We start from the raw sequence: 8,834 nt of genomic DNA, 5'->3' as shown, positions 1-8,834 counted from the left end.
AAATATAGCTAACATACTATTGTATTAGTTTCAGTGATACACCGTAGTTATTCAACACTTGCATGCCTAAAGAAGTGATCACCATGATAAGTAAGTCCAGCAACCCCTCTGACACCGTACCATGCTATCACAATATTATTGACTTTATTCCCCCTGACTTATTTGTTACATTCCCCTGACTTATTTGTTTTATACCTGGAAATTTGAACCTCTTATTCCCCTTCTCCTTTCCCCACCTTTTAAATTTTTCGATTACAGTTGAACTTCAATGTCATTTTATGTTCATTTCAGGTGTACAGCATAGTGGTTAGACATTTACATAATTTCAGAGGTGATCCCCCTGACTTGCTTAGTACCCACCCCCACTTATACATGGTTATTACCATATTACTGACTATATTCTTTATGCTTTACTTTACATCCCCATGATTACTTTGTAACTACCAATTTCTACTTCTTAATCCCTTCACCTTTTTCACCCTGTCCCCCAAACCTCTCCCATCTATTACTCCAATAAATCTTGTACCCATCTGGCACTATACATAGTTATTACAATATTATTGACTATATTCCTTATGCTATGCCCTACATCCCCATGACTACTTTATAACAACTAATTTGTACTTCTTAATCCCTTCCCCTTTTACACCCACCACACAATTCCCCTCCCATCTGGCAACCATCAAAATGTTCTCTGTATCTATGAGTTGTTTCTGTTTTGTTTGTTTGTTTATTTTGTTCTTTAGATTCCACATATAAGCAAAATCACATTGCATCTGTCTCTCGCTGTCTGACATACTTCACTTGGCACAATACCCACCAGGTCCATCCATGCTGCCGCAGATGGCAAGAACCCACTCCTTTCCCTGGCCAATCAATATTCCATTGTATATATGTACCACCTCCTCTTTATCCATTCATGCATCACAGACACCCAGGCTGCCTCCACATCTTGGCCACTGTAAACAATGCTGAAATGAACATATGGATGCACACATCTCCTTGAAGTAGTGTTCTTGGTTTCTTCAGATAAATACCCAGAAGTGGGATTCGCAGGTCCTTCTTTGTCACTTGTTATAGCCTTTGTTTTGAAGTCTATTTTGACTGGTATGAATATTGCTACCCCAGTTTTTTGTTTGTTTGTTTCCATTTTCATGAAACATCTTTTTCCTATCCCTTTACCTTCAGTCTGTGTCTTTTGATCTAAAGTGGGTCTCTTATAAACAGCACATGTAAGGATCTTGTTTTCTTTCCATTCCGCTACCCTATCTTTTGATTGGAGCATTTAATCCATTTGCATTGAAAGTAATTGTTGATAGATATGTAGTTATTGCCATTTTATTATTCATATTTTTTATTATTATTATTATTATTGGTCTTAAAGAAGTTCCTCTAACCTTCCTTGTAACACTGGCTTGGTGGTGGGAAACTCCTTTAGCTTTTTCTTGTCTGTGAAGCTCTTTTTATCTGCCCTTCTATTCTAAATGATAGCTTTGCTGGGTAGAGTAATCTTGGTTGTAAGTCCTTGTTTTTCATCACATTGAATATTTTGTGCCAATCCCTTCTGTTCTGCAAAGTTTCTGTTGAGAAATCAGCTGACAATCTTACGGGAGCTCCCTTATAAGTTACTAGTTGCCTTTCTCTTGCTGCTTTTGGGATTCTCTCTTTGTCTTTAAACTTTGCCATTTTAATTATAATGTGTGTCGGTTTGGCCTGTTTGGGTTCATCTTGTTTGAAATTCTCTGTGCTTCCTGGTCTTTTATGTCAATTCCCTTTGCTAGGTTAGGGAAGTTCTCAGTCATTATTTCTTCAAATAGGTTCTCAATTCCTTGCACTCTTTCTTCTCCTTCTGGAATCCCTTTCATGCATATGTTGGTATGCTTGATGTTGTCCCAGAGGCCCCTTAAACTCTCCTCATTTTTTTTTTACCTTTTTGCTGTTATGATTGGGTGTTTTCTGCTACGTTATCTTCTAAATTACTGATTCGAACTTCTGCTCTATCTAATCTACTGTTGATTCCCTCTATTGTAGTTTTCATTTCAGTTATTGTACTCTTTGTTTCTGACTGGTTCTTTTTTATGTTTTCTGTCTCCATTTTCATGTTTCCTATCTCTTTGTTGAAGTTCTCCCTGAGATCATTGAGCATCCTCATAACCAGTGTTTGGAATGCTGCATCTGGTAGATTGCTTGTCTCCATTTTGTGTAGTTCTTTTTCTGGAGCTTTATTCTGTTCTTTTATTTGGGACATGTTTCTTTGTCTCCCCATTTTGGCTGCCTCCCTGTGTTTGTTTCTATGTACTAGATAGGGCTGCTATGTGTTCCGGTCTTAAAGTGGCCTTATGTAGTAGGTGCTGTGGGGTTCAGTGGTGCAGTCTTTCTGGTCACCTGAGCCATGCACTCCAGATGTGTCCCTTATGTGGGCTGTGTGTGCCCTCCTCTTGTAGTTGAGACTTGATTGCTATTTGCTCATCAATGGGAGGGATTGACCTTCAGGTTGATTGGTTGTGAGAACTCGCTGTGACTACAGTGGAGGTGCTGTGGTGCAAGGGCTGACCCTACAAAGCTGGGTTCACTCTAGCGGAGCTCTGATGCTTGCCCAGTCTGCCCTTTGGGTGTGTTGTCTTTGGAGGTGGCTAGAGGATTCTCCAGCCCAGTCTGAAGCTGGCCACAGGGACTCCTGGGAGGGGACCTGCTACAGGCCAAGTTCAGCCGCAGCCTGTGTCCTGCCTGGGGCCACCCAGCATGAACCACAAAGCAATCCAGAGATAGCCTCCACCCATGTTGTGCTTGGTTGGGCCTTGAGAGACCAATCTATGAACCAAGGCTGGCTGCCACTAGTGGTGTGCTTATGTCTGTCCAGCCAGAGTTATAGGACATACTGAAGCCAGTTGCTGCTTGTTTGGGTTTTGTGAGCCTTTTAGAGATTTTAGGAAAGTCTGCAGCATGGGCCAAGGGAGGCCCTTTATATGGAAAAGCCACTGGGAGCAGCTCGAGTGTGCCTGAAAGTTGGGTGGGGTGTGGTCTCAGGGAATCACTAGGGCTGGGCAGATGAAAGCTGTTAGTTAGTTTGAAGGAGACTCAGATATGACGTCTGCCTGCATTTGCACTCAGAGGGGCTCAACAAAGAAACCATGGCTTCTGACAGCTCCTCCATCCAGGAGAAAGCTGCCCCTCCAGCCCTCGTCCTGAAACCAGACAACTCAGTTCCTCCCCAAATGTCCCTGGTGCCTTTTGAGTTGCTGCCTCAGTGCTGGAGCTCAGAGCGAATGAGTCCATCAGCAAGTAAGTCTGTGCACGGGCCCTGTAAGAGGAGCGCCTGGTAATGCAGCAGCCCTTTGTCTCACTCAGCCACAATCTCTTCCCAGCACTGAAACCCTGAGCCGAGAAGGGGTTGGGACCCTTCGCCCCTCAGCAGAGACCTCCACAGCCAAGATATCCTTCCCAACTTTTAATGGTCACACACGGGTGTGGGACCAGCCCGTTCTGAGTCTCTGCTCCTTCTACCAGTCTCAAGGTGACTTGTTCTGTATGTCTGTAGTTGTAGGGCTTTGGTTCAGCTAGACTTCAGGTGATTCTCAATAAGCATTGTTCTGTGGTTTAGTTGTAATTGATGTGGTCAATACAGCCATTTATTTGGAGCAATATATTTATCTACAAAAGCCTTCAATGCATATAAAGAAGTGAAACTATCTATGCGTCTCATAGGTATTTTGGAATTCCATACAAACAGGGATATGGGCTTAGTAAATGCTTTTTATGCCAAGACTTTATTAATTGTACAAAACTTTAGTTAAATATATGTGAACATTCCAGATGATATAAACATACAAGATTCTAGAAGGATTTGACCCCTCCCTTTTTTCTCATCTTGCAAAGATAACTAATAATAGGTCCTCCACTTCCATACTTCCTTTTCATTAGGACACTTCCATCCACTACTTTCAGCTGCTTCAACTCTGTTTTATAATAACTTCCAAATTGTTTCTCCCACCTCTGGATTCTCACTACTCTGGTCCATTAGTCAAGGCACCAAAATGATTTTTCTAAATGTAGATTTGATCACGTTACTAGCCTGCTCAAATTCACAATACCTTCAGTCTCCTTAGCATGACATTCAAAGTCCTTCATGATTAGACTGCAGCCTACTTTGTCAGCTTCATACTTGCCATTGTCCTCATGTGCCCTATCCTGTAGTTAGTGCCACCAGATGTCTCACCAAGGCCAAAACATGTTGTGCACTTACCCAGGTCTGTGCCATTGAATCTGCTGTTCCCTTTTCCACCTTTTGAAGTCAACACAATTCTACTCACCCCTCTAGTTCCAGCTCTTGTGTAACTTGCTAGGTCTTCCTACCCAGACCGAGTCAGTGGCTGCCTCCTCTCTATTCTCAGTGTGCTCTGTGTATCCTTCTACTGTGGCATTGACAACTCTGCACCCCTTGATTGTGAACTCCTGGAGGATTAGAGCCCGAGTTTTGCATAGTGTTTAATAAATGTTTGTTACATGAATGAATGAATGACTTAATGAGTTAATTATTTTCCCCTGCTTTGGACATTAGTCAGCATTCAAAACAGACCTTTTCCATTTGGGAATCTCTTTATTTCCATATAGTATAATAAGGCCTCTTAAGTTTACTGGAGGTCTGGGAAAAGGAAATGTAATAAATGGGAAAGTGTTTTTAAGTATCCATTAGTTTAAACCTTTTAAAGACAGAAGTTACACTCCAGAAAACATAATGAATGAGAATGTTGAAAAAAACGATTTGTTGCATAATAGCTAGGAGTGAAAAGTTCTTTTCTTTATCCCTGGGAACAATAAGGTGATAACCCATATTTCAATCACCTCCCCCCACCTGCTCTTGGCAGTGTTTACCAGATGAAAAACAAAAAACAGAAAAGAACAACAAATTCTTTCGTCCAGACTTCTGGTTTCTAAAAAGTGAAAAGGAAATATTTTCACATTAATTGTTCTTGAGTTTTATAATTTTATGAAGGCCCGGTGAGATTTACAAATGTGGTAGCATGGTTTAAAAATTAAATTGCTTGCTGTAGGTTAAAGTTATTTGTTCAATTTACAAAATTGTGGGAATTCATCCAAAGTTTAAATCACAAGTTTATTGTAGTATAATTAGAATCATAGCCCAATTTGTAAAGTAAGCCATAGAATCGTGCATTTTTAGATCAAAAGAGGTTTTAGGACCATTTTTGTCCAATGTAGATGACAGATTTGGGGACACTTTGATATCATTACTACTTATATGGGGGGGGGGGAGCCATTGGCAATCTAAGAAAGGATGTTATGTTTTTAAAAAGCCACACAGCAGATTTTAATCTACCAGTTCTAGGGTGAACTAAAAATAAATGTAAATAATTCTTGATTTATCTGCTTAAGAATTAAGCCAGAGACCTATGTTCTTATTTACCAAATCAGTCTTTAAGGTTTCTTTCTATACTCTTTGCTTGGTTTGATTGTTTATAAGTTATGAATAAATGGAATTCAATAACATTCAAGTGATTGGGATAAAACAAAACAAAACAATGACAGAAGTTTTCTAAGTCACAAGCTAGCTCTCTACTGTGATTCAGCAACTTTTAGCAGTTGCAGGGGAAAGCTTTCTGAATCGTAGCCATCTGAACAGTCCCAGAGCTCAAGGAGAGAGGCTTCTCTCTGGTGCCTGAACCCACACTTCCATGCTTGAGGAAGCAAGGCAGCCAGTCCAGCGGTGGAGCCTGCCTCTCCTCCGGGCTCAGGGCTCAGGGCTCAGGGCCTCTGCCCTACTTGGCACTGTTAGGATTTTTACCAGCCTAAGGAATCAATGGGTAATGTGCTGAGTGCTTTTATTAAAAACAAAAATGTAAGCCCTCATCTTTGAGCCCAACATACAGTCTGCGCTTCCTAAATCACACCAATGCCCACACAGCCCTTCAATAATGGATGCGTTTTCAGGTCAGAAAGACCAAATACATCAATCAAAGACACTGTTGTCCCTACAGCTCATTCATTTGCATTCTAAGTAAGCCCCACGGTTTGTGGGTCAGATGTAAACAAAAGACCGATATGTGGCCCAACATCTCAGGCTTCCGAAAGCACCAGGCTTCAAAGGCAGCTGTGAGGTTCGCCTATGAGCCGCTCCTATGTACCTGACAAATGCTTGATGGAAACCTTTGCATGGGCGTCGGGGGAGTTTTTGCTTGTACAATGCTGTCATGATGTGACCTTTCTCATTTACTATTTAAAGAGTTTTGCTAAGAATAACTGTGAAAATTTATCTGGGTGCCATTTAATGGAAATCCTCAAAGGCTGTTGAAGCAATTTCATTTTCAATGAAGCCATAGCAAGTAATCGAAATATCCTGATGCTGTGAGTCAAACTTTCATCACATCCACCCCACTTTCACTTACCATGTCAACTTTTTCAAGTCCCCTTCCCCTCAAAATGCTTCTATGTCTTTATGTTCTTAAATGGAGAAAATTCTGCTCCATTCTTTTTCCTTTCTTCTTAAGGCTATTCTGATGAATGAAACCCGGGTCCATTGGAAGTTATTCTGTGGTCACAGTTTAGATGCCGGTGGTAAATGAGAGTTTTTAAAAGTACACAATGTCTTTCCCACAAAGCTTACCCAAATCATATGAAGTCTTTTTTTTTTTACCTGAACTACAAAACCCAAATTGCTCTTCTCACATTGCAAAATCACTCGACTGCTCTCACCAGCTCTCCACCGTTGAGATAACAATAGGCTGTGCACAGAACAGAAGAAGTGCAGCCCCCACCGTGACTACTTTAGTACTGGATGCTTATATTTTTCTTAACCACACACGCGCATGTGCCCACACACATGTTCTGAATTAGCTAAAAAGTTGTGTAAAATGTAAATTAAAAAGTGTTTAAAAGGAGTAGCATCCACGCTTTCATTTAGTGTGAGGCCTCATACGAGAGGTCAGTGGAATGAGAGACACATAGTCAGAAAAGGAGGTTGCAGGATGTTCATAACATAATGGTCCTGGTAGAAGCAGATCTGCCTCAGGCAAGAAGAATTTGTGGCAAGTTAATTGAATCACTGGTGTCAGAGACCCAGGATGGGTTATGTCATTTGTGAGGCCCGGTGCAAAACAAAAATGCACGGTCCCTTGCTCAAAAGTTATTCATATTTTCAAGAACCATCAGAGCAGCAGAGCATTAAACCAAGTGTGGGACACTTCTAAGCTTGAGTCCCTGGGCGACTGTACAGGTTGCACACCCGTGAAGCGGGTGCCGCACAGATCTAAGACCTGGATGGTCTATGTGAATCTCGGGTCAGCTTGACATTTCTCCCCAAGTGGCCTCAGGTTTCTTCTCTCATAACCCAACCCTTCAAAGTTCTCTCCCTTCAGAATCCTTAATAAATGGTACTTTTTTTCTTTACCCATTTTGCCTTCTGCTTTTTCCTTAGAAAATACGAACATTACTAAACTAAGAATCTACTGCTACTGAAAGATGGATGCGTTACTAAATATGGCTGTCTAAAAGACCAAGCTGTACTCCCAGCTTCTGGACAGTCTGTGGTTGAACCTACGAGCAGGTTCTCTTTGGCTTCATAGTTTCTCCATCTCCCTAATCATGAGGGCTCACTTCCTTAATCCTAAATTACCACAGCAGCTTCCAGGACCTCAGTATCCTCTCTGCCCCAAAGCTCAGATCGCTTTTTCTGCAGGAAGGACTCATGGCTTCTCTGTTTATCCCCTGAGACCTAGTGATGGAGTGGACAGGACATAGGCTTAAAGTCAGTCAGAACTGCTTTCAAATTATACCTGTGCTGCTTTTTGTTTTGTTTAACAAATAGATTTTATGGTGCAAATATTCACTCACTGATCCTCATAACCACACTGTGAGGGAAAATATGATCCTTGTCACCTTGTTTCAGATGAGGAACTGAGGCCTAGAGAAGTTAAGTGACTTGCCCAAGTTGACTCAGTTGGTGAGTGGCAGAGCTGGGTTTCGAATCTCCACATGCTGGCTCCAGAGCGCCTGCTCGTGAATAATTCTCTGTGCTGACTCACTGACCTAGGCGGCCTCTGCCTCCACTCACTGGGTCACTGGGCCATGTACCCCATCTCCCTAAACCTCAGTTTCCTCATTATAATGCAGAGATAATCATCTCAAATGGTGATTATAAGGATTAACATTAGAAACACATGTGAAATATTTTATAAGGCCCTATACAAATATTAAGAGTTCTACAACTTCTGCTTGAAGAACTTTCCATTATTAATGAAATCAAGTCCAAATGTCCTACTCTGGCTTTCAAAGCCATCAAAAGGTCATTCAAGCCGATCCTTCCATTCTCTTCGATGTTTTTCACACGCTTATTTCTGTCTTTATACTGGGGTACCAAAAAGATGTATACACATTTTAAGAGATTTTAACACTTTGGTCAACGTTGCTCAAGCAGTAGTTTGCCATAATCAGAAGTGTCTGGACGCTGATGGTAACCACTTTGAGCACCTCTTTTAACTGCAGAAGTCAAATGTGACTTGTAGTCATCTTTTGTTATTGGTATATATTGAAGATGACAATTTTAATACAGTTTTCTTTTCTTAAAATGTGTGTACATTTTTTTGGCATCCTTTGTATTTTCAAGCTTGCTGATTCCCCAAACCTTTCCCCAATTCAAAGCCCTCTTGTGTCCTGCCTCCTCCAGGCAGCAGTTGTCTCAGATAATGCCAGTCTAATCTGCATTGACCTTTTTTCTTTTCTGACCCTGACCTCTCATACCCCTTTCATGGATAAGTAGCTCATCTTCCCCACTTGATTATACATTCCCCGAGGGCAGGAGCTGTGTGTTATTTCGAATGTAT

Source organism: Rhinolophus sinicus, chromosome 18, assembly GCF_057876585.1.
Source record: "Rhinolophus sinicus isolate RSI-liver-muscle chromosome 18, RSI-T2T, whole genome shotgun sequence".
NCBI classification, from domain to species: Eukaryota; Metazoa; Chordata; class Mammalia; order Chiroptera; family Rhinolophidae; genus Rhinolophus; species Rhinolophus sinicus.
This window is presented reverse-complemented; position numbering follows the sequence as displayed.